This window comes from Eulemur rufifrons, chromosome 16 (assembly GCF_041146395.1).
Source record: "Eulemur rufifrons isolate Redbay chromosome 16, OSU_ERuf_1, whole genome shotgun sequence".
NCBI classification, from domain to species: domain Eukaryota; kingdom Metazoa; phylum Chordata; class Mammalia; order Primates; family Lemuridae; genus Eulemur; species Eulemur rufifrons.
In genome coordinates this window covers 53,577,473-53,585,333 of record NC_090998.1, presented here as the reverse complement: position 1 = coordinate 53,585,333, position 7,861 = coordinate 53,577,473, and positions in this window count along the sequence as shown.

Below are 7,861 nucleotides of genomic sequence, written 5' to 3'. Positions count from 1 at the left end.
AAATTATCATTCAGCAATATACTCCTAAACATGCCCAACTGTTTTTATTATGTACCCTATCCTGTTGAATTTTATATGTGCAAAAATCATAATAACCACTTATTCTAAAATTCTTTTTATTTTTTATTGTTAGAGATGGGGGTCTCTCTATGTCGCCCAGGCTGGAGTGCAGTGGCTGTTCACAGGTGTGATCATAGCACACTGCAGCCTAGAACTCCTGGGCTCAAGTGATCCTCCTTCCTCAGCCTCCCGAATAGCTAGGACTGTAGGTGCATGCCACCACACCCAGTTACTTATTCCAAATTTGTGATTTTTTTCCTTTATTATACTTTATTTTCATGAATTCAGGGTTTTTACCAGGATCTCTTTTTCCTTTCACACTTTGAAACTTAAAATGAAAGGCATGATGGTTCTACTCTTTTCAGAAAGTCACCTATTTCAGAAAAGAATATCAATAAATATTTGGTACAAGTGCCTTTCAAAAGTACTAGCTCTTCTCTGACTTTATATCTATTAACAAAGCTATTATATTAAATAATAATCTCTCCATGATGAAAATAACTCAGCAAAACTGGTCATTAATCTATTAAGATGAGAATATATAATTCCATTGTCCAGTAGTTTTCTGTGCTGGAAACTAAGGGTTTTTAATGAAAGTGCCTCTTCCACTATAGGTAGAGAAGAGTTGCTCTTGTATCTTGGGAACCAGTGGAACTCGGTAGGGGTCTAACCAGGAAGGGATGGGGAGGTTGAGTATTTGGCTCAGAGCCCCCCACTGGGGTGGGTCGGGTGCTGAGGATGCTGACCTGGTTGCGCCTGCTGATGGTGGAGGTTTTCCTAATTGATACTCAGCAGGTGCCCATTTTATCAAAGAGGTGAAACCCAAAAAGAGTGATACTCAGAAATCCAGGCAAGAATCAGCACCTAGATGGTTTATGAACGGGCTACTAGCTTGGGTTTCAAGGGGCAGGGCTTATTCTTGGAATAGCTGTCCCAAGACCGGGCTCCAGGCCCAGGAGGGGACAGAGTACCAGCAGGATATCCCAGAACTTCCACTCAGTGCACTCCTAGGACTTTGTTCCCCCATTATACTCATCCCAGCTGTGAATACCAGTCTAATGTCTTCCCTGTAAGCTCCATTAAGGCAGAGACTAAGCCTGTCCTGTGTAGCCCTGTGAGCCCAGCATTCGGCACTGTGCTGTGTATTGTCACCACCCGAGTCCAGGCTGTTATCCGCTCGTACCCAGATCATGGCAATGGCCTCCTGACTTGTCTCCCCACTCTGCTCTCTCACCTGCCCAATATATTATCTCCACACTATGGAGTCAGTTCTAAAAATGCAAATCTAATTTTTGCTCTCACCCTGCTTATAACCCTTTATTGATTTCCCAGGGCTCTTAGGACGGAGTCCAAATGCCAAACATGGTCTCTGAGCCAAGCCAGCTACTCTTGTGCCATGCTCCTTGCCACCTTCTCCCCAGCCTCCCTTTGTGTAAAGTCCTTATCCTCAACTCTCTGTCCAAGGGTCATTTCCTTGGAAAAGCCTTCCTTGAAACGCTGGTCTCCCTGGTATTCATTGCAACAGCATCCTGTGCTGCTTTTTCAGAGCACTTTCCCCAGCTTACTCATTTATTAGTGTCATGGATTGTCTATTTCTCTGATTTGACTTGTAAATTCCACAAGTGCAGAGAACGTACGCATGTTGCTCAGTGCCTGGAATGTAACAGGAACCCTACATACGTGTTGAATTAACTCAGGAATACTAGGAGGACCGAGTCCCGTAATGAGAACTGGGGCTAGGAAAGGACTGGGCAGTGGGGGCCCCGTGGCTTCTGAACCAGGCAAGAGGTCAGTTATTAGAATTAAGGAGGATGAATTAGAGTGACTTGACATGGAGCCACCAAGCGGTGGTCAGGACGGGTGTAACATGTCCTGCCTCGGCTCCAGGAGCAGCTCCCTTAACTCTCCCAGCAAGCCTGGACCTAGGTACAGAGGAAGGCATTGTGCCTTGCCAGAATGCTGGTGAGCGGAAGACCCAAGACTCAAACTGGCTATAAGTTTAGGCGTCTCTTTTCACACCAGACAGCTGTGATTCTCTTATATAAGAACACTCAGGTAGCAGATAAATAATTACTCAGGTGTTTTCCTGGGACTTCTCCTGTCCTGCTTCTGCGGGTCTGACTCAAGTAACAGTGGCATCTGTGTGACTCATTTATTTTTCAGTCATGTCCAGCATGGAGACTGAATTACTGTGGCTATTACCTAGCAGTGTATGCAGAACATCTGTATTCCAGGCTTGTCTCTTGGTGATTGTCTTTTGCCCATTCCTGTGGCCTCAGTCATCAGGAGAATACTGATGGGGCTTCTCTGGGACACTAATGTCCCATGGCAGGGACACTGGCCACAAAGTGGTAGTGCAGGCAGGCAGCAAGCTGGGACACGGTTGTTCCCATCTCAGAAAAGGCTTTGGACGGCAAAAAAGAGGCAGACTCAGGAAGAAGTGCCAGAGATGGGCTGTGCCACTGCGGGTCAAACCATGTCCTGCATCCCAGGTGGAAAACAATGGCAGCCACATTCCTACCAGACTGAGGAATCTTGCAGAAGGAAGACACACTCCATGTTGTTATTTGCTCCAGCATGAAAGCTTTTGTAAGAAAGGAAACCTGAGCTATTAAGGAGGAACACTTTCCTGTGTGCACGGAATACTACTAAAGGTACTTTAAGGGATTGGAAACTTAACATTGCCTGTCCACCCTTGGTACCATTGTGTTTCCACTGATGAAAGGAATTACCCTTAATATCTTTTTTGATTGGTTTCATTGATCTGCATCCTTAATTCTAACTTGTTTTGTAAAAACCAAATTCATATCTAATGAGAAAATATTTCTTTTCAGAAGCAATTTTTCTTGAACCAGTTAGAGATTGTAAAATCCTGTCTTTGCTTTAGTGTCACATTAAAATACAGTATATATGATGAGGGCCTCAGAAAATGGGACTTACTACCTTTTTAAAATTTACCTAGAATTCTCATTTCTAGCTGTTTATGCAAAAATGAATTTCTTTATCTTTGTCCCTTTTCAAACAATTCTAAAAGCTTTCTTTCAATATCTTTGCTAATTTCTTCTTTTATTTACAAGGTTTTGTAAATTACCCAACTCAGACAAATGCCTTCATGAAAGAAGTAACCGGTTACATGAAGATAAAGACAAGCTGTCCCTTAATGGAATGTGGGATGTTCTTCATGTGTCCTTGGCATTCTTCAGTGAGTTCTGTCTTTGAATCTAGATGGGGAATATCTGCAGTAATACGTGAATGTGTTTAGAATCAACCTTAGAAATGTTGAACCACTGACTATGAAATACTAAATCAATCATGTATCTGAGTCATTTTAGAAATGAGGGTTACGTAACACACATATTCCTCCACGTTTTATTTTTGGAAGCTTTTACAAACTTAACACGTTCTTTAAATAAGGCATTATATTTATCATTTATCTCAAGCCATCTTTCCCCTTAGGAGTGCATATTCTTGAAGCAGAGAACTTTCAAATGTAACATCAACTCACTGATTTTGGTTTTTTATTTATGCAATGAATCCTTATACTTTTTCATAGTCTATTCATTTTTGTTTTGACCAGACAGTTACTTTTAAAATAAGTGTCATAGAATCTCAGCATTGGAAGGGCCCTTTTGGGACTTGTCTGGGCAGCACAGGATCCCTTAACATTCCCTGCTCAGAAACTTAGCCTCGGGCATCCGTGAAAGGCTCTGAGCCCTGGGCACGGGAGCTTCACGGCTCTCCCTGAACGTGCTTCCTGTGTCTCTCTTGCAAACCTCATACTTCTTTTGTTCTCACTCTTGTCTCTAGAACTTGAAGCTTTTTAGAGTTTTCCTGGTCAGCCCTCTTCTGGGTGTGTAATGCATTCACCTTTGCTTTATCCAGCCTCAGCCTTGCCCCGGCTGGTCCATTTCTCCCTTTAGGCCAGTCTGGCCTGCCTAGGGAGGGAAGATGGGACAAAACTATTTGTTACCTGAGTGGTGTGTGTGTGTACATATATTTAAAAATACGTCGGGTTTGGTAATCTCATTCTGTGTTCTCGGTTCTTGGTGCACTCTTGGCTGAAGAATGATCAGACACACCAAAGGCAAGCACGAGGTGAAATTTATTGAGGGGGAGCAAGATAGGATTATAGAGCAAGAGCAAGATATAGGTTTACGGAGCACGATACATATGCCATAGGTGACGACTGGACCCATTGTTGTAGCAAGAAAGGCCTTGGTCATGGTCTGGGTCTTGTTTTATAGTGTCTGGATTGGGCCCTCCTGGTGGCTCAGATGTCACCATGGAACCACTTTGATTGGACAGTTGGGAATTACATGACCTGAGTTTCCCTGCACATGCGGATCTCCCATGAGCCTCTCTGAAAGCCCATTTTGGGGGTGTGAACCGCAATGTAGATTTAAGCTAATGACATGATAATTAGCCTTAGGTTGTCCTAAGTCACTTTCTAGACTCTATTGTACCTATGATGCTTGGCACCCACTTTCATCCCTAGGAGACCCGGAATCCCTTGCTATCTACCTAACATATATATATATATATATATGTGTGTGTATAATAAAAAATAAATATTTGCTCTTTGTCCCAGTTTCTGGCACTCAGCTCCTGAAATGGAATCTCTGGAGCGACAAGAGTGTCTTTGTATGCTGAGATGACTGGTGGCTGAGGACCCCTAGATAGCTTCAGGGTGGGGGCTGGTCACCAGAGAGACCAAGCCCTGAGTAGAAGCTAGGAACTTTCAGCACCCTCCTCCCTGCCCCATCTTCTGAGGAGAGAAGGGCTGGAGATTGAGTTAATCACCAATGACCAAGGATTTAATCAATCACGGCTGCACAATGAAACCTCCATAATAACCTCTAACCTCCAGGGACAACTTCTGGACTCTCCTGACAACCTGAAGGAGGAGGCAGTGGGCGTCCCAGCTCCCACCCCCAGGCCCAAGGTCCCAACAGAGCATCTCTACTCAGAACACCAAGCGGGCAATATTGTTAAACAGCTTCAGGCAATATTGCTGTTCCCTCCCATCTCCTGCTGACAATCCTCCACCCCCAACCCGTCCTCCGTCCTCCTGTGGGCAGTTCTGCTGAGCCATCTCCTATAGGCAAAGAGCAAAGGACATTCCTTGCCCCTTCTGAACGCTGGCTTGAGGGAGGGATGCAGGTTTTAGTCCTCAAAATGGATGAGAAGTTTTTAAAGAGACAGAAAACATTTTTTGCTGTCTTTTCAGGCCATTCCGTCTATTGTAGATTCCCCACTGTCAATTTTACCCTTCCATATCTAAGGGAGGGGGGCGACTACTGTGTTACATGGTGACATAGTTTGAGGTGGTTATTCAGTAGGACTGGAAATAGAATAGGTAAAAAGCTATCTTCCATGGGGGAGATTTGCATCTGTAGAGACAGTGCATGAACCTAGCCAAGCTTCCCCAGAGGGCCTACTCTTGTTCCATCTAGCACAGATTAAGATTCCGGCACCTTTAAAGGTCTGAAAGAAACCTTCACCATCTATCCTCTCTGAGGGCTGCTACCCGTGAGGCTCATCTCCATAACAAGACCACCTTTGCTAGCCAGGCCCCCTCTTCTCCCCTGTCTCATAACCTGTTGGCCACAATCCAAGCTCCCATTCTTTCTGTAACCTCAAGCTGGTATAGAAGCTTCTGTACCCCATTGGGAGGTCAGGGTAATCACTCAGTAGTTCTCTTGGTGCATGTCAATAAATTCATGTGCCTTCTATTAATGTACCTTTCGTTAGCTGATTTCCTGTGAACCTTCAGAGGGCATAGGGAAGTTTTCCCTTGGTCCCTACACCTAATTGCCAAATGCATAGACTTTTCAGCCCCATATTTAACTACTTTCTGTAGCATTTGGCAAAGTTGAACACTCTGCCTCCTTGAAATTCTTATCTCCTGACTTCTGAAACACCCCATTTTCTTCCTATTTCTCTGGAAACCCTTCTCAGTTCTGTGAACTAAAATAAAATTTTAAGGCTCACACCCCAACAGGCTGACTGAATGGACCCCCTCATGGTCAAAGAAATATCCTAAAACTAAATTGCCTGCCAGAAGGAGGGAGGTCATACATGTTTCATCATGCCCCCCTCCCTTCTTGGGAACATCCTTTGTAACCCATTAACAGGCCTAAGGGTATTCAAGACAAACCTGCAGGTCCTCAATTTACACAACAAATATATGTCTGGTGGCTTATCTCTGATTAAAATCTTCTTATCTTAAAACATTCCAAGCCTCTAGACAAAGCTTCATGTCTTTAACCAATTGCAAGCCAAAGAATCTTTAAACCAACCTATAAGTCCCCCCACCCCCCTTCAAGATGGCCCACCTTTTCTGGCCAAACCAATATATGCCTCACATGTATTGATTTATGACTACCTGTAACCCCTGTCTCCCTGAAATGTATAAAACCAAACTGTAACCCAGCCACAGTGAGTTCACTTGCTCAAGGCTTCTTGAGTGTGGTTCCAGGTCATGGTCCTCAAATTTGGCTCAGAGTAAATCTCTTTAAAATAACTTTATAGGGTTTGGCTTTTTTTTTCTGGTAACAGTTCCCTTTGCAGTTCCTCTTTGTGCTCCTAGATGTTGGGTTTCCTCAGCGTCCGTCTCTGGCTTTTTCTTTTCTCACTCTACCTACTCTTCCTAAGAGATTTTATCCAAGCCCAAAGCCTCAATTTATTATTAATATATCCTGATAACTTTTGGGGGGATGCCTGAAACCTCAGATAGACCAACGGGGTACAAGAGATAAAATTTGAAAGTCTATTATTACAGTGTGGCAAGAGATTCTTTATATGTAGACAAGCCAGACATTTGAATGTTTCCCCCTCTCTTTGCTGCCCTCCACCCCTAGCCCTGCCTCAAATAGAATAAAAGACCATGGACCCAGCCCACAGTTCTGCTTTTCAGGACCTACAGATTCCTCACATCTATGGACTGTTGAGATCACAGAACTTGGGGCTAGGGAACCATGTCTGCTCACACTTCCACATGCCTTCTATTGGTGTGTATCTTTTGCAGGGTTTGTTTGGATGTAAAATGGTGAAAAGTAGCCTCTGCTCAGTCTGAGTCATCCTTATCACCAGTCCTCAAAACTGAGCAGGCCACTGTGGCCTGGCCTAGCCCATTCCCAAACCTATAGCTCCAGTGCCATCCTCCACCTGACCAGCTCACATAACTGCCTACTGACCGTCTCCACCTAGCTGGACCACATGCCCCAAATGGAATCTCCATCTTCTTGCACAGCCGTTGCAGAACAGACGCACTAACTCAACGGCTGGCAGTGCTAAGCCACTATTCTACCCATTTGCTTATGCCAGAAATTTGAAGATAAAGGTCAACTTTTCTCTTCACCCTCCTGCTATGGTCTGAATGTTTGTGTCCCTCCAAAATTCATGTGTTGAAATGCTGTGTTGGTATTAAGAGGTGGGGACTTTGGAAGGTGACTAGGTGGGATTAGTGCCCTCATAAAAGAAGCCTGAGGAAGCCTGTTTTCCCCTTTCGCCCTTCTCTTCTGCCATGTGAGAACACATAGAAGGCACCAAGTATGAGGAATGGGCCCTCACGAGACACTGAATTTGTTGGCACCTTGACCTTGGACTTCCCAGCTTCCAGAACTGTGAGAAGTAAATTTCTGTTTATAAATTACTCAGTCTAACGTATTTTGTTATAGCAGTAGAAACAGACTAAGATGTTCCCATACCCAATTATGGATAGATTTCATCTCACAAATAATTTTCAAGGCCCCCCCCCCCCAATTGGCCACTGCCACTGGCTTGGTCCAGGCCTCCAGGA